This window comes from Lagenorhynchus albirostris, chromosome 5 (genome assembly GCF_949774975.1).
Source record: "Lagenorhynchus albirostris chromosome 5, mLagAlb1.1, whole genome shotgun sequence".
In the NCBI taxonomy this organism is placed as follows: Eukaryota; Metazoa; Chordata; class Mammalia; order Artiodactyla; family Delphinidae; genus Lagenorhynchus; species Lagenorhynchus albirostris.
This window is the reverse complement of record NC_083099.1, coordinates 65,300,371-65,325,375: the sequence shown is the minus strand read 5'-3', so window position 1 is coordinate 65,325,375 and position 25,005 is coordinate 65,300,371. Positions and strand designations below refer to the sequence as shown.

Sequence of the window (25,005 nt, the reverse complement as noted above, 5' to 3'; positions counted from 1 at the left end):
TTTTTCACAAATGCTTATAGTGGCTTTTTTTCAAACGGAACACCTTTTTATTGAAGTATAGTTGATTTACAATGTTTTATTAGCTTCAGGTGTACAGCAGTGATTCAGTTATATGTATATGTACATATATATGTATATTGTTTTTCAGATTCATTTCCATTATAGGTTATTACAAGATACTGAATATATATAGTTCCCTGTGCCATACAGTAGGTCCTTGTTGTTTATCTATTTTATATGTAGTAGTTTGTATCTGCTAATCCCAAACTCCTAATTTATCCCTCCCCACGCACTTTCCTCTTTGGTAACCATAAGTTTGTTTTCTATGCCTGTGAGTCTATTTCTGTTTTGTAAATAAGTTCATTTGTATCATTTTTTTGGATTCTACATGTAAGTGATATCAAACGATATTTGTCTTTCTCTGCCTGACTTATTTCACTTAGTATGATAATCTCTAGGTCCATCCACGTTGCTGCAAATATATATATATATATATATATATAGGCTTTATTTTAACAGCCAAAAATTGGGAACAACCCCAAAACTCTGTCAACGGATGAATGGATAAACAAATCTTGGTATTTCCATATGGTGAGACACTATTCAGCAATAAAGGAATGAACTACTGATACACAAACATGGATGAATATCAAAATAATTATGCTGAGTGTAAGAAAAACATATGCTGTATTGTGCTATTTATGTAAAGTTCTAGAAAATGCAAACCAATCTATAGCACTAAAGCAGATTAGTGGTTGCCTAGGGATGGGAGGCAGGACATGGAGAGGGGCAGAAGGGAGGGATTAGGTGAAGGAAGAAACTTGGGGGGTTGATGGTTATGCTCATTAACCTGACTTGTGCAGAGAACTTCATAAGTGTATACATAAGTCGAAACTCACCAAATTGTACAATTTAAATATATGCAGGTTTTTGTCTCTCAATTATACCTTAATAGAGCTGCATGGAAAAAAAATGGGTATCATTTAATAAGCATCTACTTTATGGGAAGAACATTATAAAAATAATTTTTAATCTTCACTCAAAGTAGGTTATTATTCAGCCCATTTTACATATGCGGAAACTGAGTCAGAAAGGCGAGGTAGTCATGCAGCTACGGTCAAGCCAGGCTCAAACCCAGATCAAACGTCTTCAAAGCTGGGGCACTCTTCTCTGCATTGTGATGCCTTCCCACAATAGTGACTTTCCAGCGTGAAGACCCCTGTCCTAAGCAAGGCCTCGAGGAGGAATCTGAAAGAATCACTGGGATGCCAGGGGATCTCCGGCATCACTGAGATGACACCCTCTCCCTGCTGGGTTGCCATTGCCACAAATTCCTCTAACAGTCAAGCCCAGCCCATCACAAGTACTGGGCCAGACAGGTTAAGGCAGAGAGCGGGCTGTACCTCCTCCCCTGAACATTCTTCCCTCTACATCCAGAGTGGTTTGGTGTGACAGACCCTGACCAGACATTCAGAACAGACTCCAGCTCCACTTGTGTCACAGACAAGGCCCTTTCCCTTTCTGGGCCCCCCTCCCTCAGATATAAGACGTGAAGGCCAACCAACTAGCTCTCCAAGGAACTCTTTCAGCCCTAATTCATGTTCTGATGTAGGCAGCTCCTCCCGTGTCCCTTGTCACATCCATGTGCCCAAGGCTGGGCCAGCATCTCTTGCCCAAACAGGCCAGGATATTTGGCTGGGTACACAGCAGGCTTTCAGTAAATATCTATAAAACTGAATTAAATCCCTCTTACCAGAGGAATAATCTCTTGTTTAAACATGGAGGAAAACCAAACAGACCTAACTCGGTACATTCCCCTGCAAAGAGCCCTGAGAGCACAGAGGCCGAGAAGCCCCGCCCACCACCACTTCTCACTGTCTGAGAGGCCTGGGGCCAGGAGAGTCCTCCTCACTGCCTGGGGCATCCCATGAATGAGGGGACTACACTTCAGCACTCTATAGATTCTCCCTCACTCTGATGCTATGTTACTGCACAGGGAACAGCCATTGGGGTTTGAAAGGAACAGTGAAGCTTTTCATAAAGCTCCGAGCACTTTGAGCTGCAGCTGTTCCCATAGCCTCAGAGATGAGGAAAAGGAGCCTGGGGGAACAAGTACTGGGCGGCAAGTACTTACTATAAAGAACACTCAGGAACTTTGAGAAGCTGCAGAGGGCACAGACAGGCTTAGTTTACATCTCTGTTACTCTTGAATTGTGAAATCTTGGGCAAGTAAGTCTCTTTTACCTCTGAGACGCAGTTTCTACATCTGCCACATGGGAATAGAAATACCCACCTTGTTAGGTTAGGTCATTGCAGAATTAGAGACCAGATCGCAAGCACAGATCCTGGAACCACCGTGAGATCAGTCAACGCCCTTCTCTACCCTTCCTTGTGTATATATACTTTAAATATCCTCAGATAACATCTTCTCAACTGGTTTCACTGACCTAGAAAGCCAAGCCTCTGATGAGGAAGAAGACTTAACTCCAAGTGCACTGGAGGGGCACGTCATGAAGTGCACTGGGGCTGGGGCAGCAGACACAGGGGAGGGGCTGAGGAGGGGGACACAGGGCTGGCACCTGGAGAACACCCACATGTCCCCGTGCCAGGGACACGCAAAGGTTCCGTGAGCAAGTGGCCTCAGGAGCAGTGCCCGTCTCACCAGCCCATGTCCCTCCCTCCCCTGGAGCACACACCTTCACCTCAGGCACCGATAACCATGGCTGTGTGAACTGGCTTCTTAAAATGAAAGCGTGGCACCAGGTGGCCCCTATAGTCCTTTCCACTTCTGTAATTTTACAAACTACACTTCTACACAGTACACTGGTGCTTAACTGATGCCCTGCCTTCTCCCCATCCCCTCTTTCAAGATACTTAAAGGAGGTTGGGAAAAGGAGCCAGAAGGTTCAGAAAAAAGCAGAGGGAGAGGGCAGAGGCGGGGGCTCCATTATGCTAATTTAATTAGCGCTAATCTGCTGACAGCAGGGCCTTGAAGAAAGAGGCTTTTGTTTAACATTCACATTTGGCAGGAAGTGCCCCTGCTCCGCTGAACCCGCCCCTCCTCCTCCACCCCCACCCCACCATCAAAGCTTGAGTCCAAAGCTCTGATTTCAGCCCTGGCTCTCATACCCAGCAGGGCCAGGGCTTCCTTTTCACGCTACTCTTGACTTCTTGATTTTTCCAGGAAGGAAATTTGCCCCAGATGTCGGTCAGTAAATGGAGAGTTTTCATCTGCCCTTATGAAAGGGTGTCAGTAATTCACAGATTTCCCAAGAGGCGAGAGCCAAAAAGGGAAGTGTCAGCCAACCTCACTTCATCAATACACAAAAGGCTCACCAATCAATTAAAGCCCTCCTTCCACAGGCAGGGAAATTCACAATATGAAAAACACTTCATGTTCACTGTCTCATGGGACCTTAACTTATGGAATAATAAGAACAGAACCTCAGCCTTATTCATCTATTCAACTAATGCTTATTGAGCACCTACTGTTCACAGAAGAGAAATCAAGGGATGCACAGGTGAAGGGACTTGCCCCATGCCTCCCAGCATGTCCGGGGTGGAGCAAGCACTGGAACCAGAGGTGTGCTGGTAATCTGAATCTCCAAAACAAAAAAGCCCTGGTTTGCAGCAAAGGCTAATTTCTGTGGTATCAATTTTCCCACTATAGCCAATTTCAGGTCACCAACAATTTATTTTTTAAACATCTTTATTGGAGTATAACTGCCTTATGTTGTTGTGTTAGCTGCTGCCGTATAACAAAGTGAATCAGCTATATATATACATATATCCCCATATCTACTCCCTTTGGCCACTCCCTCCCACCCTCCCTGTCCCACCCCTCTAAGTGGTCACAAAGCACCGAGCTGATTTCCCTGTGCTGCTCCCCACTAGCTATCTATTTTACATTTGGTAGTGTGTATATATCCATGCTAGTGTCTCACTTCGTCCCAGCTTACCCTTCCCCCTCCCCCTGTCCTCAAGTCCATTCTCTACATCTGGGTCGTTATGCCTGTCCTGCCCCTAGGTTCTTCAGAACCTTTTTTTTTTTTTTAGATTCCATATATATGTGTTAGCATACGGTATTTGTTTTTCCCTTTCTGACTTACTTCAATCTGTATGAGACTCTAGGTCCATCCACCTCACTACAAATAACTCAATTTCGTTTCTTTTACAGCTGAGTAATATTCCATCGTATATATGTGCCACATCTTCTTTATCCATTCATCTGATGATGGACACTTGCTTCCATGTCCTGGCTACTGTAAACAGTGTGAAATGAACACTGAGGTACATGACTCTTTCTGAATTATGGTTTTCTCAGGGTATATGCCCAGCAGTGGGATTGCTGGGTCTTATGGTAGTTCTATTTTTAGTTTTTTAAGGAACCTCCATACTGTTCTCCATAGTGGCTCTATCAGTTTACATTCCCACCAACAGTGCAAAAGGGTTCCCTTTTCTCCACACCCTCTCCAGCATTTGTTGTTTGTAGATTTTCGGATGATGCCCATTCTAACTGGTGTGAGGTGATACCTCATTGTAGTTTTGATTTGCGTTTCTCTAATGATTAATGACGTTGAGCATCCTTTCGTGTGTTTGCTGGCACTCTGTATATCTACTTTGGAGACATGTCTATTTAGGTCTTCTGCCCATTTTTGGATTGGGTTGTTTGTTTTTCTGATATTGAGCTGCATGAGCTCCATGTATATTTTGGAGATTAATCCTTTGTCAGTTGCTTCGTTCACAAATATTTTCTCTCATTCTGAGGGTTGTTTTTTTGTCTTGTTTATGGTTTCCTTTGCTGTGCAAAAGCTTTTAAGTTTCATTAGGTCCCATTTGTTTATTTTTGTTTTCATTTCCATTTCTCTAGGAGGTGGGTCAAAAAGGATCTTGCTGTGATTTATATCATAGAATGTTCTGCCTGTGTTTTCCACTAAGAGTTTTAAAGTGTCTGGCCTTACATTTAGGTCTTTAATCCATTTTGAGTTTATTTTTTATATGGTGTTTGGGAGTGTTCTAATCTTATTCTTTTACATGTAGCTGTCCAGTTTTCCCAGCACCACTTACTGAAGAGGCTGTCTTTTCTCCATTGCATATTCTTGCCTCCTTTATCAAAGACAACGTAACCATATGTGCATGGGCTTATCTCTGGGCTTTCTATCCTGTTCCATTGATCTATATTTCTATTTTTGTGCCAGTGCCGTACTGTCTTGATTACTGTAGCTTTGTAGTATAGTCTGAAGTCAGGGAGCCAGATTCCTCCAGCTCCATTTTTCTTTCTCAAGAATGCTTTGGCTATTCGGGGTCTTTTGTGTTTCCATACAAATTGTGAAATGTTTTGTTCTAGTTCTGTGAAAAATGCCATTGGTAATTTGATAGGGATTGCACTGAATGTGTAGATTGCTTTGGGTAGTAGGGTCATTTTCACAATGTTGATTCTTCCAATCCAAGAAAATGGTACATCTCTCCATTTGTTTGTATTGTCTTTAATTTCTTTCATCAGTGTCTTATAGTTTTCTGCATACAGGTTTTTTTGTCTCCTTAGGTAAGTTTATTCCTAGATATTTTATTCTTTCTGTTACAATGGTAAATGGAAGTGTTTCCTAATTTCTCTTTCAGATTTTTCATCTTATAGTTTTCTGCATACAGGTTTTTTTGTCTCCTTAGGTAAGTTTATTCCTAGATATTTTATTCTTTCTGTTACAATGGTAAATGGAAGTGTTTCCTAATTTCTCTTTCAGATTTTTCATCATTAGAATATAGGAATGCAAGAGATTTCTGTTCATTAATTTTGTATCCTGCTACTTTGCCAAATTCATTGATTGGCTCTAGTAGTTTTCTGGTAGCATCTTTAGGATTCTCCATGTGAAGTATCATGTCATCTGTAAATAATGACAGTTTGACTTCTTCTTTTACGATTTGAATTCCTTTTATTGCTTTTTCTTCTCTGATTGCTGTGGCTAAAACTACCAAAACTATGTTGAATAGTAACAGTGAGAGTGGGCAACCTTGTCTTGTTCCTGATCTTAGAGGAAATGGTTTCAGTTTTTCACCATTGAGAACGATGTTGGCTGTGGGTTTGTCATATATGGCCTTTATTATGTTGAGGGAGGTTCCCTCTATGCCTATTTTCTGGAGAGTTTTCATCATAAATGGGTGTTGAAATTTTTCAAAAGCTTTTTCTGCATCTATTGAGAGTATCGTATGATTTTTACCCTTCAGTTTGTTAGTATGGTGTGTCACATTGATTGATTTGTGTATATTGAAGAATCCTTGCATTCCTGGGATAAATCCCACTTGATCATGGTGTATGATCCTTTTACTGTGCTGTTGGATTCTGTTTGCTAGTATTCTGTTGAGGATTTTTGCATCTATGTTCACCAGTGATATTGTCCTGTAGTTTTCTTTTTTTGTGATGTCTTTGTCTGGTTTTGGTATCAGGGTGATGGTGGCCTCGCACAATGAGTTTGGGAGTGTTCCTCCCTCTGCTATATTTTGGAAGAGTTTGAGAAGGATAGGTGTTAGCTCGTCTCTAAATGTTTGATAGAATTCACCTGTGAAGCCATCTGTCCTGGGCTTTTGTTTGTTGGAAGATTTTTAATCACAGTTTCAATTTCAGTGCTTGTGATTGGTCTGTTTATATTTTCTATTTCTTCCTGGTTCAGTCTCGGCAGGTTGTGCTTTTACAAGAATTTGTTCATTTCTTCCAGGTTGTCCATTTTATTGGCATAGAGCTGCTTGTAGTAAACTCTCATGATGCTTTGTAGTTCTGCAGTGTCAGTTGTTACTTCTCCTTTTTCATTTCTAATTCTATTGATCTGAGTCTCCTCCCTTTTTTTCTTGATGAGACTGGCTAATGGTTTATCAATTTTATTTATCTTCTCAAAGAACCAGCTTTTAGTTTTACTGATATTAGGTATTGTTTCCTTCCTTTCTTTTTCATTTATTTCTGATCTTTATGATTTCTTTCCTTCTGCTAACTTCGGGGGTTTCTTTGTTCTTCTTGTCTAATTGCTTTAGGTGTAAGGTTAGGTTGTTTTTTTGAGATGTTTCTTGTTTCTTGAGGTAGGATCGTATTGCTGTAAACTTCCCTCTTAGAACTGCTTTTGCTGCACCCCATAGGTTTTGGGTCATCGTGTTTTCATTGTCATTTGTTTCTAGGTATTTTTTGATCTCCTCTTTGATTTCTTTAATGATCTCTTGGATATTTAGTAGCATATTGTTTAGCCTACATGTGTTTGTATCTTTTACATTTTTTTTCCTATAATTGATATCTAGTCTCATACCATTATGGTCAGAAAAGATACTTCATACAGTTTCAATTTTCTTAAATTTACCAAGGCTTGATGTGAGACCCAAGATATGATCTATCCTGGAGAATAGAGCACTTGAGAAGAAAGTGTATTCTGTTGTTTTTGGATGGAATGTCCTATAAATATCAATTAAGTCCATCTTCTTTAATGTGTCATTTAAAGCTTGTTTCCTTATTTATCTTCATTTTGGATGATCTGTCCATTGGTGAAAGTGGGGTTTTAATGTCCCCTACTATTATTGTGTTACTGTCGATTTCCCCTTTTATGGCTGTTAGCATTTGCCTTATGTATTGAGGTGCTCCTATGTTGGGTGCATAAATATTTACAATTGTTATATCTCCTTCTTAAATTGATCCCTTGATCATTATGTAGTGTCCTTCTTTGTCTCTTATAATAGTCTTTATTTTAAAGTCTATTTTGTCTGATATGCAAATTGCTACTCCAGCTTTCTTTTGATTTCCATTTGCATGGAATATCTTTTTCCATCCCCTCAATTTCAGTCTGTATGTGTCCCTAAGTCTGAAGTGGGTCTCTTGTAGACAGCATATATATGGGTCTTGTTTTTGTATCCATTCAGCCAGTCTATGTCTTTTGGTTGGAGCATTTAATCCATTTACATTTAAGGTAATTGTCGATATGTATGTTACTATTACCATTTTCTTAATTGTTTTGGGTTTGTTCTTGTAGGTCTTTTCCTTCTCTTGTGTTTCCTGCCTAAAGAAATTCCTTTAGCATTTGTTGTAAAGCTGGCTTGGTGGTGCTGAATTCTCTTAGCTCTTCCTTGCCTGTAAAGGTTTTAATTTCTCTGTCGAATCTGAATGAGATCCTTGCTGGGTAGAGTAATCTTGGTTGAAGGTTTCTCCCTTTCATCACTTTAAATATGTCCTGCCACTCCCTTCTGGCCTGCAGAGTTTCTGCTGAAAGATCACCTGTTAACCTTATAGGGATTCCCTTGTATGTTATTTGTTGCTTTTCCCTTGCTGCTTTTAATATTTTTTTCTTTGTAGTTAATTTTTGATAGTTTGATTAATGTGTCTTTGTGTGTTTCTCCTTGGATTTATCCTGTATGAGACTCTCTGTGCATCCTGAATTTGATTGACTATTTCCTTTCCCATGTTAGGGAAGTTTTCAACTATACTCTCTTCAAATATTTTCTCAGGCCCTTTCTCTTTCTCTGCTTCTTCTGGGACCCCTATAATTAGAATGGTTTTTTCTTTATTCTGCTCTGACGTAGTTATTTCCACTATTTTATCTTCCAGGTCACTTATCCGTTCTTCTGCCTCAGTTATTCTGCTATTGATTCCATCCCGAGAATTTTTAATTTCATTTATTGTGTTGTTCATCATTGTTTGTTTGCTCTTTAGTTCTTCTAGGTCCTTGTTAAACATTTCTTGTATTTTCTCCATTCTATTTCCAAGATTTTGGATTTACTCTCCAAAATACTGTCATTACTCTGAATTCTTTTTCAGGTAGACTGCCTATTTCCTCTTCACTTGTTTGGTTTGGTGGGTTTTTACCTTGCTCCTTCATCTGCTGTGTATTTCTCTGTCTTCTCATTTTGTTTAACTTACTGTGATTGGGGTCTCCTTTCCACAGGTTGCAGGTTTGTAGTTCCCGTTGGTTTTGGTGTCTGCCTCCAGTGGGTGAGGTTGGTTCAGTGGGTTGTGTAGGCTTCCTGGTGGAGGGGACTGGTGCCTGTGTTCTGGTGGATGGGGCTGGATCTTGTCTTTCTATGGAGCAGGGCTGTGTCCAGTGGTGTGTTTTGGAGTGTCTGTGAACTTAGTATGATTTTGGGCAGCCTCTCTGTTAATGAGTGGGGTTGTGTCCCTGTCTTCCTAGTTGATTGGCATATGTCCAGCACTGGGGCTTGCTGGCCATCAGGTGGAGCTGGGTCTTAGCACTGAGATGGAGATCTCTGGGAGAGCTCTTGCTGATTGATATTACCTGGTGCCGGGATGTCTCTGGTGTTCCAATGTCCTGAACTCGGCTCTCCCACATCAGAGGCTTGGGCCTGACACCAGGCTGGAGTACCAAGACCCTGTCAGCCACACGGCTCTTTTGGGAAGCCTGAGGTCTTCTGCCAGCGTTCAGTAGGTGTTCTGTAGGAGTTGTTCCATATGTTGATGTAGTTTTGATGTATTTGTGGGGAGGAAGGTGATCTCCACATCTTACTCCTCTGCCATCTCTCTCTGGGCTTCTATATTCCCTCAGGGATACGGCTCTGGAGGGTGTGGGTCACTTCTTCCACGAGTCCGCTGTGGAGAAGCTTGAGGGCGCCCAGCATCTCTTGAAGATGCAAAACCAGCACAGTGACTGTGCCCTCTTCCAGGACATGCAAAAGCTGTCCCAAGATGAACTGGGCAAAACCCTGGATGTTAAGGAGCCTGCCATGGCCATGGAAAAGAACCTGAGCCAGGCCCTTGAAGACCTGCATGCCCTGTACCCTGTATAAAAAAAATATTTTATTTATTTATTTTTGGCTGTGTTGGGTCTTCGTTGTTGTGGGCAGGGTTTCTCTAGTTGCTGCAAGCTGAGGCTACTCTTCGTTGCAGTGCGCGTGCTTCTCATTGCGGTGGCTTCTCTTGCTGCGAAACACGGACTCTAGGCACACAGGATTCAGTAGTTGTGGCATGAGGGCTCAGTAGTTGTGGCTCGCGGGCTCTAGAGCGTAGGCTCAGTAGTTGTGATGCATGGGCTTAGTTGCTCCGTGGCATGTGGGATCTTCCCGGACCAGGGATCAAACCCATGTCCCCTGCATTGGCAGGTGGATTCTTAACCACTGTGCCACCAGGGATGTCCCTTAAAGTCATTTTTTAGTGAGCTTAATGGAACGTTTTCCAACAACCTCCCCCACGTAATTTCTGTCACTCTATCTTCCTTGGATAGGAGAGAGAGAAAGAGAGAGAGAGTGTGTGTGTGTTTCCTGAAAGTTTGACTTTCCTTGCAGAACAGAGCAGCTGCACCAACGTTAAGCATTCCCCTGAATCTGGTGCAGTCTTACCTGGAGGATAAATTCATTCCCTTTGAAGTTCAAATTTCACCAGCAATTGAAAAAATACAACATCCTGTTAAGATTCCAAAAGACCTAGTCTGAAAAATCAAAACCTCTTTAGCCACCAAATGACCTTGCCTCCGATTGGGCTGAGATGGAAGCCGATGGTTTGAACCAGAAACGACTGCCCCTTCTTTCCTGAGCCTGAGAAGAGGAGGTTTTCACCACCCCACAACAGGAGGCATTCTGCCCTCTCTGTCCCCAAGCTGGGATTCGAGTGCTCTTACCTCAGCGCTGGGACAGAGGCCTTGCCCCAGGGCTTGGGCAGGTTCAAGTGGACCAGTTCATTTCAGCTGCAGTCCAGGACTTCACTGCTTCTCTCTAAGCTGCTCTTTGCAGATCTCTACACAGTTCACTCTACTCTGCCTGCAGGAAGTTAAAAAAAAAAACAAAGCCAAGTTGGCAGCTAAGCATCAGAGGCACATATGTTAATACACGCAGGAGCGTAAACACCCTCGCTCCTCCCACCCCTGGTCACTCCGGCCACTTCAGAACCCCTTCCAGAACTACAGCCTCCTTCCCAGGGCTCAACCTGGCCATCTGTTCACCCAGACCTACCCCTTCTGGGGCTGAGCAATTTCAGAGTGAGCTGCAGATGAAGCAAAGCAAACTCTACTACAATCACTTAATCCTTGTGCTACTTGCTATTATTGGTAAGAAAAGCAAGGGTAAGAAAGCAACAGTTCTGGCCCTGAGTCTTGTGTTTATCTAAGGCTTGTGGACAACTGATGTCCATTAACAAATGCATCCAACTTGGTCTCCCTTTGACCTGTAGTATTTTGTTTATAATGTTACAAATGTGAATTCAATTCCGAATTTATTGGAGGAAGATTTTTAACGGAACCTAAATTTTCAACCTGTGTATTATTGTGGTTGGCTGGGTGGATAGCGTTTGTTTTTAAAGCAACTGTTGTTTTTCTTAGTGCCAAAGAAACATATGTTTAATTTAAAAATTTTAGAAAATATAATGGTCAAAAGAAGGAAAAAGTTACCCACTCTTCTCTACCCCAGATGACTACAGATAACACACCATTCCTGGTCTTTGTTTTTTAACATATATTTATTTATTTGCCTGTGCTGGGCCTTAGTTGCAGCATGCAGGGATCTTCACTGCACATGCGGGGATCTAATTCCCTGACCAGGGATCAAACCCTGGCCCCCTGCATTGGGAGCGCGGGGTCTCAGCCCCTGAACCACCAGGGAAGTCCCCCCTTCCTGGTTTTATTTTGTGATCCAGATTTTTTACAAGGATCCAATAAAGCTAGACATGATTTAGTAGTCTTCTGCAGCATCATTTGATTAGCTGTAGTATATGCCCCTGTGCTCAAAGCCTGGACAATTAAGTCATCTTCAACTTTTTTTGCATATTACAAATAGTACGTAAAACTAAATCTTTGGGGGAAATCCATGGTTATTTCCTTAAGAATCAGTCTTAGAAATCAAATTGCAGGGTCAAAAAGTTTCCAAATTTCTCAGGCTTTTGAACAGTCTTGGCAGGCTATCTCCAGGACTACTATACCATATAAACTCCCAGCAGTGGAAAACTCTGCCCATTCTTCTAATGCTCCTCTCCTCCAGTCCCTCCCTCACACACATTCTTGCTCACCGTGTGTAACGTTTCTAGTGGAAATGAGTTAGAGTTCTGGGAGTCTGAGTTTTCATACTTCATGCTCACACTCAGCTCAGCCCAAGGTTAAGACAAGATCTATGATGAGAAAATGAACTCCCCTAATCAAGTTTTGGTGGGGGGGTGTGCATAAGTAAGAATTGGTAAAGAGGGAAAAAGTGAGAAATCCACTAAGGAAGAGAGAAGGAGTGGTAATATGCAAGGATGGTGTCCAGGAGAAAGAGACCCTGAGATGCTAAGAGAAACAAGAGCCATCCCGTGACACCACAAGTGCTTACGGGAACTGACATTAGATGAAACTAAAGGTGAAGTGAGCCATTTGAGGGGTTGCAAATGTCAAGACTTCACAAAGATTCAGGGCAGAATAGAGCAAACAACAAAGGCATCAGGTGAGATGGAAAAATAAAAAGTCACTTGTGGCATCTGGGCACTTTGCTGCTGTCTATAATTAATGCCAACAAAACACCAGGAGCCAGAGTCACTGTGGGGAAAGTGGGCCAGGCCAGGAAGAGGTCTCTACCTGCAAACAGAGCTGAGCTGGTGGCCACCTGGGAGGCTGCCAGTAAAGAGCCTTCCCCAGAGAAGAGGAGCAAAGTGCCCCCGGGATGGGGGGACTACGGGGCTGGTGACCCACCTGCCTCATTAACACAAAGCAGGTCCCCACTCTCCATCTCTCTCTAGCCAGCCTCTGCCTTTTGCTCTAGGCCAAACCTTCAGTGAGAAATGGATAATTCCCCGAGTAATTTGTCTAAGCAGACTGAAGGGATTTCTGTGGCCCTGTGACCCAGGCAAAGACCCTGGGGACCCAAATCTCATGTTCCTTCCCAGCTGCCCCCCCCCACCACTCCACCCCATGTACCGTGCACTCCAGCCACACAGAAATCTGCAGACTAATGAGGAAATGCAGGGTCCCATTAGTGTTTTTTAAATCCTTTGGAAGATGGCCTGTAGACCTCCAATATTACTCAAATAGGCAAGTCATTCTACCTGCCTACCCTGCTGCTACCCCACCCACTCACACACTTGGGCTTCTGCTTATGGACAAAGGGTGGAATTCTGACCTAAAAGCAACTCAGTGTACAATGGAGAAAAGACAGTCTCTTCAGTAAGTGGTGTTGGGAAAGCTGGACAGACACACATAAATCAATGAAATTAGAACACTCCCTCACACCATACACAAAAATAAACTCAGAATGGCTTAAAGACTTAAATATAAGACATGACACCATAAAACTCCTAGAAGAGAACATAGGCAAAACATTCTCTGACATAAATGACAGCAATGTTTTCTTAGGTCAGTCTCCCAAGGCAATAGAAATAAAAGCAAAAATAAACAAATGGGACCTAATCAAACTTATAAGCTTTTGCACAGCAAAGGCAACCATAAACAAAAGGAAAAGACAACCTATGGACTGGGCGAAAATATTTGCAAACGATGTGACCAACAAAGGCTTAATTTCCAAAATACATAAACAGCTCATACAACTCAATAACAACAAGAACAAAAAATAAAACCCAATCAAAAAATGGGCAGAATGGGCTTCCCTGGTGGCGCAGTGGTTGAGAGTCCGCCTGCCGATGCAGGGCACACGGGTTCGTGCCCCGGTCCGGGAAGATCCCACATGCCGCAGAGCGGCTGGGCCCGTGAGCCATGGCCGCTGAGCCTGCGCGTCCGGAGCCTGTGCTCCGCAACGGGAGAGGCCACAACAGTGAGAGGCCCGCGTACCGCAAAAAAAAAAAAAAAAAAAAAAAAGAGGAAAGGGGGGTGAGGGAGGGAGGGATAAATTAGGAGTTTGGGATTAGCAGATACAAACTACTATATATAAAATAGATAAATAACAAGGTCCTACTGTATAGCATAGGGAACTATATTCAATATCCTCTAAGAAACCATAATGGAAAAGAATATGAAAAAGGATATATATATATATATACACATATAGATGAATCACTCTGCTATACACCAGAAACTAATACAACATCGTAAATCAACTATACGTCAATATAAATAAACAAACAAATGAAAGCAACTCACCCATAAATAAGGGAACTGCTGGTAGACCCAGTTCCCTTAAAGGAAAGGTAGTGGGCACAATATGAGAAGCAAATGCCATGCACGAGATCAGGTGATGGGGTTGCGAGGCCCTGCAGAAGGAAAGGAAGCTGGTCTTACAAAGAGAACAGGGCAGAGGCCTGCGGAGAGGCAAACAGGAAACCGTGCAGCCCAGAGAAGGCGGATGGTTAGGAACTTTCCAGTGGCTTTGAGGCTCGTCTGTACTTCCTATTTTTGTTCCTGTAAGCATTCCCTGAATCCCTTCAATAGACCTCTGAAGAGCTTGGTTTAGACCGGCCCAAGGGTCCCAGCTGCCTCTGACTCACTAAAAGCCGTATGGGGCTGTGAGACCAGAGGGGCTCTCCCATGATCTAGTGCGTGGCTTTGTGATAGGGCGTTAGCCATCTATTGTGGCTGCTCAAAAGCCTTTTTTTAAAACTTTCTTCCAAACATTGTGGCTGGGCTTTTGATAGATGAGGTAACGGGAAAGGACAGTTCTGGATTGCAAGTGTATCTTGTGCATTGCAGAAACATGAGAAATAAACAATAGCAGAGCTGTAGAAACTTCAGGTTTTCCTATTGTATGATAAGAATTTTCTATTAAGTGGCTTATACCAAAACTTCCTATCACTCTACGAGTGCTACACATTCGATCCCAGGGTCTTCTTGCATCCCCCTTGTCTCTGAGCCCCCTATGGACTCATGTGCTTCCTTGTAGTTTTAATACAGCACCCATTTAATGCAGGACACCACTTCTGCTCCCTGACCTCCCTCCTACCCTGCAAGGGTCACTGGCTTGACATCAAGATGTAGTTTCACTACTCTCCCTCAGCCGAAGTTTCACCCACCTCCTTCCTCATACTCAGGGTCTGTTCTCTGCTTGATCTCCCCCTGCCATCACTCCTGCCCACAAGTTCTGCACACCTTATAGTCCCTGGCAGCTTCTCAGCTAATCCCCTTCCTCCTCTGTGCTCAGTCAGACCCAGAAGCACCCAAACATGACTCTAAGGAAGAGAGCAGACACATGAGAGGCTGCCTTGTCCTCATGAACTCCCTCATGCCCCCAGCAAGCATTTCCTTCAGAGGTACACTGTGTGAGGCCCTGACCCCAGACCAGAGCCAGGATTTAGAGACCCCACCCAGATCCAAAGAAGTTCATAAAATGAGCCAAGAACACACACTAAGAACTTCACACCCTAGCATCCCCACTGGTAAGTATCCTCCTGGCAAGACTATTACTAAAGGACTCAGTTTTGAGTGAGAGAATGGGTTAACTTGTCACAGAGTTAGGACCCTGGCCCCAGGTCCCTGGCTTAAATGGGCAATCACCACAAGCACACAGGAGCCTTGGGGTAAAAGATAAGTAATCCTGTTAACCCTGGATCCATTAATCCACATTATCTGAGATGTGAGCAATTGTTCTGATTGTGTTTGGACTTGGAAGCTAAGTGAGCTAAGAGCTTTTATCAATCCTTGGGCCTAAAACATTCCAGGATCTGGGTCACTACAAGTTTGCTGAGCCCTGCAGTCCAATCAGAAGGCACTACACCCAAGATGCTGTAAGAACTTCTGTTAAAATCAGCAGACTTCATGGATTATTTCCGTGGGTTAGGGGAGAGCTAGGCCAAGCTCTTTCAATAAAAGAGCTGAAATTAAATTTGAGTTGAGCACTGAATACACAGGTTCTGACAAAAAGAGAAATGGCGTAGGAAGTTATTTTCAAAGAACCAGAAAGGGGAAGTTCTTCTGCCACTGCCGTATGCAAAGTATCCAAAGGAGGGTGCTCTAGCTCAGAACTTTGACCGTGTTGTCACTGTATTGTCTGTAGCGAACAGTCACTCCATTTTGACTGTGCTTATTTCTGGTGCCAGTGCGGATATGCGGGGCGACGCTAAGCCCTCTGCATACGTGATTTCAGGCCCTGTCCCACCCCTCCACCCCCCTAATTTCTGCTGCTCAAATGCAACAACTTTCAACTCCTTTATCTATTTCTGGGGTTACATCAGTGCGTCTAAATAGCATGCTTATATGGCTCTGTTTTTTCAATGTTAGATATTATCTACTGACTTCCTATTACAGAAAAGGAGGATTTAGTTCTCTTTTACCACACCCCACATAACTCTTCTCCGTCCCACATTCTCCTAATAGCTTTAGACTGTTTTTTTATTAAGTCAGCATCAGAAGTTACATTATTATGACCAGATAAATTGTTGTTCACACCTGAACCATGGAGCCATGTGGTGTGTTTTGATTAATTCCTTTTGTGTACATTCCGTGTAAGTCCTACTATTCAGATGTTGAACTTCTTAGAATGATCCTTTCTTATTTTTCACTTCACAGCCTTTTTTTGTTTGACTTCCTACAAGATTTCTTCAAGTTCATATTCCAAACCCTCTCCCGATTCATTTATTTCTGCTAACATACTTTTAATTTCCAAGAGTTCTCTCTTATTCTCTGAATACTCCTTTTATTTCAGTCTTTATTTTATTAATGGCATATCTTCACTTGTCTCTATGATACTTTTATGTTGCTGTTGTTGTTGTTATTTGTCTCTTGGTTTCTTTCACGTTTCAAACTTTCTCAGATATCAGTTGATCTCTACCTTAAATTTAAAAGTGAGACCCTGGGAACTCTCCAGCGGTCCAGTGGTTAGGACTCCACTCTTTCACTGGGAAGGGCGCAGGTTCGATCCCTAGTCAGGGAATTAAGATCCCGCAAGCCACACGGCCAAAAAAAGAGAGAGAGAGAAGGGAAAAAAAAGAAGAAAAGTGATACACTAAAAAGTTGACCAGAAACTCTGTGTGCTTGGGCAGGGCTGCTGGACTGGTGGGCCTTAACAGAAGGGGATTGAAAATAATCTCTCCATTTTATTTGAAGAACTGTAAATAGCAATATCTATAGGCCTTTCCTCTTAGGCTGTTAAATTTAATCATAGACTAATCTCATGACTAGGGAAATCTCATAACCCGAGCTTGCCAGCACTGCTGGAAACAACAAAAAAGGAAGGTTGGGGAAGGGGTGGTCTCATTGTTCAGTATGTAGACTTTTATGCACGCCCTGTGTTTTAGAATGGCATCTCATGCATGCCCTCCTCAGCTTGGCCTGCTGTGCTTGATCTTAATCAGATCGTAAAATTGAGTCTGTTCCTGGAAAGGTCCTTAAAATAAATTGTAGTTACCAGGAAAAAAATTTTTTAATTTTTTTTTAGGCATACTTTCAAATGCCAGACATTTAGGAAAGCATGAACACAGGTTCACAACCACATATCAGGAATCTCTGGGGCCTGATAAGTGTCAGAACTCACAATTCTTCCTATTTTAGAAAAGCAATATGTTGCCTAAAGACCTGCAGCACTAGCAGGGCAACTCTCCATAATTACATGGATTAATATTTCTGCAACAAAACAATAAATATTTTAACCAAGTACGTTAAACAAGGTTTTATAAATAGCCTCACATTAGTCCAGATCAGGTTTTGCCACCAAATGGGTTAAGAATAAAATGCAGTTTTTCACAGATTTGGGGATTTGGGTATTGCAAATAAGGGATTGTGTATGCATTTCCTATACACCTCCTACACCTCCAGGCACATTTGTGGCATTTTCACAAGGATTTTATCACTCTGTGGGGCTGCCTGCTTGCAATGAGATGTGGAAAAAATGAGGTAAGTTGAGCTGTGGGTGCTGGGGAAAGGCCAGGCTTAACAGGGAGACAGTCTGATGACACAGTCACTTGGAAGGTTTGAGTCTCTATGCTAGCAAGCTGTGTTACCTTGAAAAAGTTACTTAACTTCTCTGAGCTACAATTTCCTCATCTGTAAATCGTGGGTTATTCCAACTAATTTTGAAGTGCCGTTGTGTGGATTTAGTTGAATTTAGTCAACAATTAGGTATTGTGCCTACTATTCCTAAGGCATTGCTCTGGGCCTTAGGAGAACAATCACGAACAAAAGAGATGAAGTCCCTGCCCTCACAAAAACAACTTCCTAGTGAGAAGAGACAGAATAAATAAGTCAGATGACCATCTGTGCCATAGAAGAAACACAAAGCAGGATAAAAGGGAAAGAGAGAGCCAGGTGTGATGGGGGAAGAAACAGGCACCAGATTACTATCTTATGTAAGGTGATCAGAACGACCTTTCTAATAAGGTGACACTGAAATAGAACCTAAAGGAAGAGATGGAGAAAACAATGGGAATATATGAAGGAAGGGTGTTCCAGGTGGAGGGAACAGGCTCTGTGGTAAAAATGTGCTTTATGTTGAAGGAGTAAGGTCAGTAAAGTGAAGCAGAATTAAGAGGTGGAAAAGAGCAGGAAATTTAGCCTGGGAGGACCTGCGGGCTGCCTCATGCAGAACCGTGGAGGCCCTTCTAGGAACTTTGGCTTTGCAAAGTGCAATAGGAAGCCTTTGTTGGTTTTAAGTGGAAAAATGACACACTACCACTGGCGGCCCGGGTATGAAACTATTCTAAAAATTAGAAGTAGAGATTGATCTGTCTTGGACCAGTGTGAATTTGGTGGATCAAATAAGCAGTCAGTTTCTTGGTGTATTTTGCAAGCATGGCTGGCGTGGTTTGCTGACAGATTGGGTGCAGCATGAGAGAATCGGAGTCAAGGGTGCCTCCACAGTTTTAAGCCCAAGCAAATGGAAAGATGGAGCTGTCATTTACTGAAGTGGGGAAGGCTGTTTGAGAGAGAATGGCAGCATTTCAGCCATGGACTTGTCATCATTGAGATGTCTGTTAGACATGTAAGGAGGCTTGTTGATTAGATGGTTAACGTGAGTGTGGTGTTCCGGGGAAAGGTCTGGGATGCAGCTACACATTGAGAGTTGTCAGCATTCAGATGGTAGGAGATCTCCAGGGAGTGAGGGGACAGAGAAGAGGCCAAGTCCAAGGGCTGCTCCCTGGAGCGCTCCGAAGTGAACAAGCAAAGATGAGCCAACACAAGAAACTGAGAAGGAGAAGCCAGTGACAGAAGAGGAGAACCAAAGAGGGTGATGTTCCAGAACCAGAAGAAGAAACTTTTTCAAGGTGGACAGAGTGATCAACTATATAAAATGCTACTGACAAATCAAGATAAGGACTGAGACTTAACCATTGGATTTGGCAATACCAAGGTCACTGGTAAACCTGACAGGTGTAGTTTTTATGGAGTGATGGAGGCAAAAAACACTGGTTAGACTGAGTTTGAATGAAATTGAGAAAAGAGGAACTGCAGGGATCAAGTGCAGATGACTCTTTCAAGGAGAAGAGGAATGAAGCAGTAGCTGGAGGGGTAGATGCGGTCAGGAGAAGATGTGTTATGTGCATATGTGTGGGGTCAGTGGGAGAAAGAGCTGCCACAGATAGACAGATGGTGTCGGGGGGCAGATAGGAGTGGTCCATAAAGAGAGAAACATTGGAAAGAGAAGGCAGAACTGCGGATTCAAGTCCTTAACTAAGGAAGGGAACAAGATGCAATACAGAAGTGGAGGGGTTGGTCTTAAAAAGGAGCATCGGGCTTCCGTGGTGGTGCAGTGGTTGCGGGTCCACCGGCCGATGTGGGGGACGCGGGTTCGTGCCCCGGTCCAGGAGGATCCCACATGCCGCGGGGCGTCTGGGCCCGTGAGCCATGGCCGCTGAGCCTGCACGTCTGGAGCCTGTGCTCCGCAACGGGAGAGGCCACAACGGTGAGAGGCCCGCGTACGGCAAAAAAAAAAAAAAAAAAAAAAAAAAGGAGCATCATCCGTAGCAACAGGCAGAAAGTAGAATAAATGGGCATAGATTTGATGGTGGAAAGGTATGAAAGCGCTCCTTTGCCATTATTTTCTCAGGTAAGTGGGAAATAAGTTTCTCGACTGAGAATAGAGATGGGAGAGGAGGTGTTAAAATTTTAAAGAGGGAAAAAAGTGTGAAATAGTCATGGAGATTGGAGAGGATGGCAGTGGTTCTCAACCAAGGCTGCCCACTGGAATAAATGAAGAGCTTTAAAAAAAGATACTCATACCCAGATCCACCCCACAAGAATTTAGATTTCATTAGTTTGGGGTGGAATTCAGGCAGCAGTACTTTTTATAATCTTCCCCAGTTAATGATAATGGAAGCCAGAGTTGAGAACCCCTGGATCAAAGGAAAAGAGTAAGGACCTGACAACTCCAAAGTCCACTTAAGGGTCATGGTCATGAATTAGAGTGAGACCAGTCAGGATGGTGGTGTGAGCTCAGTAAATGAAAGCTGCTATGTTTATTATATCACCAGCTAAGTGATATAAACCATCCTTGTAGCAAATATAATTTTGCTTTTATCTCATCCAAATGATTCACCCAATTAGTGTACATCATAGGGTTTTGAAGTCATTTGCAAATAACTAAAACCACAAATGTATATCCTTGAATCTCGAGGAGGTCCCCTCGGGTTCTTTTTATGCAACGCTGAGCACGGCACATGGGGTCGCTGAGCTTCCCAACAACTGCAGAAATCCCAGGCCACCCCTCCTACCCACGCTGCCCGTGTCCCGGTGTTAATACAACAGTTCTGTGCCAGCGTTTCATGAAGCCCCTCCAGTCCACGCCACCTGGAGCCTCTATTTTAGTAGGTTCCATGTTTGCAATTCCTGTCTGGTGATCATCTCTGCTCCCTCCAGGGAGGTCTACCCTTGATCCCAGCCCTGAGCCTGGAGAGATCTCTGTGATGTTAAGTGCCCCAGTCCAGCCAGGCTGGCTCCCTGTCCATGTTCACCCCACCACTGGAAAAATAGACTGCAGACTCTATCTTGAGCCAGACTGCCCTGGCTCGAAGGCCAGCAGAGGGCAGAAGCCCTGTGAGCTCGCCTGCTGGGGGAGCCCCTACTATTGGCTCTTGTCCCCCACTTACGGGTGGATCTACTGACAAGTCCCAGTTGTGAACCTCCTCCTATCTGCTGCTGCAGTTCTGGGGAGAATTGGCAGCTCCAACGTTCCTTCCTGCAGCCTGGCATGTCTGAAACACCCTCCATTCTACTTGCCCGGCAAACACCTCCTGCTGGGGTCTCACCTCTTCTTCCCTGACCCCACCCCTGCCTCCTGCTCCCAAAGCACCCCGTGCAGCTCCTGTTCATCTGGTCCCTGATCCCACGTGCCTGTCTGTCCTCCTAGACGGAGGGTCCTCCAGGGAGAGACTGGGTCTCATGTATCCTCATATCCCCAGGGCTTAGCAGAGTGTCTGGCCCACTAGGTGACCAATAACTGAGAATAACTATTAAGAAGTGCGGCAATATTGAAAAGAGCTACCATTTATTCATCACGAGTCACATGCTGCCCTAGGTTAATCACTACATCGTACTCACACCAATGCTATGAGGCAGGAATGATGAACACAGATTGCAGAGGAGAAACTGAGGGTCGGAGAAGTTAAGTTCCCAAATTCACATAGCTGAGAAGTGGCACATCTGGAATTAAACCCAAGTCTGTCTGGCTGCAAAGCCTATGATTTTTTTCTCAACCTCGGGGCTTTCTGAGAAAGGTGACCCTACAGATGGTGATGGAGTTGCCTCGCAGCGTTCCCACTGTGAGTCCCCTGGATTGGCTGGGAGACAAGGGTGGGACCCTCCGAGCCCAGAAGCATTTCCCTAAGAGGCAGCTTTCATCCGTCTCCTCCCTACCTGTTATTTCCTCTCCTCCAAATCTACAGGCCAGAATAAACTGTGCATTGTGTAGAGCAGAAAAGGAACCGCCACAAGCCCTCCAGCAGGAAACATCTTCTGGGGATTTATTCCTAACACCATCGTCATTAACCACCCCCGCTCTCGCCCTGGGCCAGCATCCTCCCAACAGCATACAATTGACAAAGGCGATCCTGCAGTCTGCTCAGATACAAGATGATTCAGCCTAACTGCTTTTTTCAGAGCTCCCTCACCGCCTTCCTCCCTCTCACCCCTAGGACACACTCCTACGACCCTGGTTCCCAGCGGGATAAGAAAAGGAAGAGCAAGGTCCCAAACTTGATTGGCCGCCAGGGCTCAGCTCCACGGATCAGCCCAGAGAGCATTCCCTACTTCGCCTTGTTGCTTGTCTCTCACTCCCAAGGCCGGAACTGACAGGTAGAAGAAGGACTATTCAGTGGGGCAGAAGGGCCCAGCGGAGGCCCAGGGTGTTCCTGCCATGTGCTCTCACCCTTGGCTTTACCTAGAGAGCACCTGCACTTGCGGACCGCATCCTGGTCTCAGCAGGTGGGTGGGGGCGGGGAGCATTGGGAAGGCTGAGCTCAGTCCACCAGGCCTCCTAAGGGCAGGGGGCTGTGCAGAGAACCCCCGCAGTGTCCCTGCCATCGGGGAGACACTGTCGAACATAGGTAACTTCATATAATCTAGTAAGTACAGTGTAGGAGATAAAAGGTCTTCTCTTTGCTTTGGGTGGCATGAATTTCAGGGACTCATCCTGAGCTGAGGCTGAGCTAAAAGGCCTGTCTGGGCAGAGCAGAGGCCAGGGGGGTGAGGAAGGAAGTGATCTCTTCGTCAGTAAGGCGTAGCTTGGCTCTCTCTAAAACCTCCACCACTGCCACCCCACACACGATACACGCAACAGGGCTTTTGGGCCCCCAGGAGGACACCAGGCCCCAACCTAGACCTTGGAACAATCCTAATCCTTCCTGGAGCACAAGTAACTTGCCTTGGGCCACTCTAGCCCAGTGCCAAGGGCTGGCTGCCCGTCCACTCTGACGTGTTGCATCAGAGCCCAATTTCTCTGGGGCCAGAGTCCTCATCTTGTCCTCATGAGTACTCCTAGCACTCCTAAAGTCTGCTCCAGAGTCCCCTGACGACTCTGTCCCTCCTGTCCCTTTTCCAGACCAGGAGCCTCTACCAGATAGACGTGGCAGGGGCCTGTTCGCCTGGCAGCTCCAACGTTCCTTCCTGCAGCCTGGCATGTCTGAAACACCCTCCTCTGCCCGGTATAAATCACCAAGCTGTTGACAGCCATCCCGACTCCACTCTGGCCCAGACTTACCTAGCAACCAGGAAGGGAGGCAGGAGCCTTCCCACACCCTGCAGTGGGGGGAGCCAGACAGACTGCTTGCCTCGCTCCCCTCCCTCTACCCCACCCCCCAACAGGCCGCCCCAGCTCCTTCCACAGCCCCCAGCTGGTTATCTGAACCAGGAAAGCACAGCTTCTGGCTGGCTGACTACATTGTTTGTTGCAAGCCTGAAGGACCATGTCCACGACTGTGAGAGTTTTTACACACACCTGTGGGTGCTCGAACAGATGTCTGTAAGCTCTCAGAAGAGCGAGGGGTGTGTCAGCAATAACAAACCTTTCTGTGTGGCTCTTTTATACTTTTCTACTTTCTCGTCGTTTCACATCTATGATCTAACTGGAACACAGAAACAAATCTGAGGGGAGGCAGCACCAGAATCATTATTCCCTTTTATGAATCAGGAAACTGGAGTTCGAATTGAGTAGCGTGCGACCACACAGCTTCTGGACAGTAGAGTCCGAACCACAATTTAGGATTTATATTTACCTAAAAATTTACCTAGAAAATCTACACGCAAAATATTGGGCTGGCCAAAAAGTTCTTTTGGGTTTTTCGGTAAGACGGCACGGAAAAAACCCGAACGAACTTTCTGGCCAAGCAATATATGGCTACGTCATAGGTCTGCGTGTATGGAAATACATAAAACATATTTACCTATAAAAATGTTTTGATATTTATTTGTATTTGTATATGTTATGTTTCACAAAGGTGGCTAATTCAGATCTTCTGTGCCCTGCAAATCACAGCACAGGAGAGAGACTATATGGGCTTTGGAGTACAGACAGCTCGGGGGTTCAATCAGTCTTACCCCTGAGTGACTTTGGGCAGATAAGTCTCTCTCAGCTTCAGTTTCCTCATCGGCACAGTATGGATAATTATCACCATTCTGTAGGGCTGTTGGGCAGCCTAGAGAGATCTATGTGTCACACCTGGAACGCTGTGGGCACTTAATGAACAATAGCTATTCCTTCACTCACCCTCTGTTCCCTGACCACAATAGATTACCCAGGGTTACCCAGACACACCACATACCTTCACTCCTCCCTGCTGGTACTCCTGCTGCCTCCAGGCCAGGAATGCCCTGCCTCCCATCCTCCACCTATAGGGACTCTTCTCATCCTTCAACATCCAGTTCAAACACTATCTCCTTTGTGAAAACTTCCCCACTGTCCTCGGGACCCCAACACCCCAATTGTCCATCTAATTTACAAAGTGTTTTGTTCTGCCTAGAGTCCGGTGTTCACGTAACTGACTCACCAACTTCTCCGTGAAAAAACAAGGCCTTGTTCATCTATGTGTATCTCCCACCTCACTCCCCACACCCTGAGCATTAGTATTTAATGATGCCTTTTAAATTAGCCTTAGTGGTTTGATTCAAATAAGACCAGTTGGGGGGAAGGATAAATTAGGAACTTGGGATTAACAGATACACACTACTATACATAAAATAAGTAAACAACAAGGTCCTACTGTACAGCACAGGGAACTATATTCAATATCTTTTGATAACCTATAATGAAAAGAATCTGAAAAAGAATATATACATATATATACACATATATATATAACTGAATCACTTTGCTGTATACCTGAAACATTGTAAATCAACTACACTTCAATTTAAAAAAGAAAAAAAAAGATTAATGAAGTAAAACACTGAAAAAAAAAGACAAAAACAAATAAGACCAGCTCATTACTTTTTTAAATCAATCAATGCACAAAATTATACAGAGCTAAAAATCACCCAGGATCCCTGCATCCAGGAAAAAAATTGATTCATATCCTTCCTTGCATGTCTCTACATTTACATTTGAACAGAAGTGTGGAGGATGGAAGAATGCATGAAAGAAGAATGGGTGGGACTGCTTAATACAACAGCTGGGGTTTTTTAATTTAATTTTAATTATACAGAAAAGTAAAATAGAGGAAAAGCTGAACTTTTAATAAATTTTTCTACATCCAAATGATGTTAT

The 25,005-nt window shown here is 44.1% G+C and overlaps 1 protein-coding gene across 2 annotated transcripts in view; it reads right to left on the bottom strand.

Moving 5' to 3' along the window:
- ST6GAL1 (ST6 beta-galactoside alpha-2,6-sialyltransferase 1) overlaps nucleotides 1–25,005 on the bottom strand; it is a 135,077-nt gene that overhangs the window by 98,512 nt on the left and 11,560 nt on the right. For both annotated transcript variants that reach the window (XM_060150255.1, XM_060150256.1), the window contains exon 2: nucleotides 10,593–10,731. The gene's annotated coding sequence lies outside the window, so the exon portion shown is untranslated. The remainder of the gene's footprint in view (nucleotides 1–10,592; nucleotides 10,732–25,005) is intronic.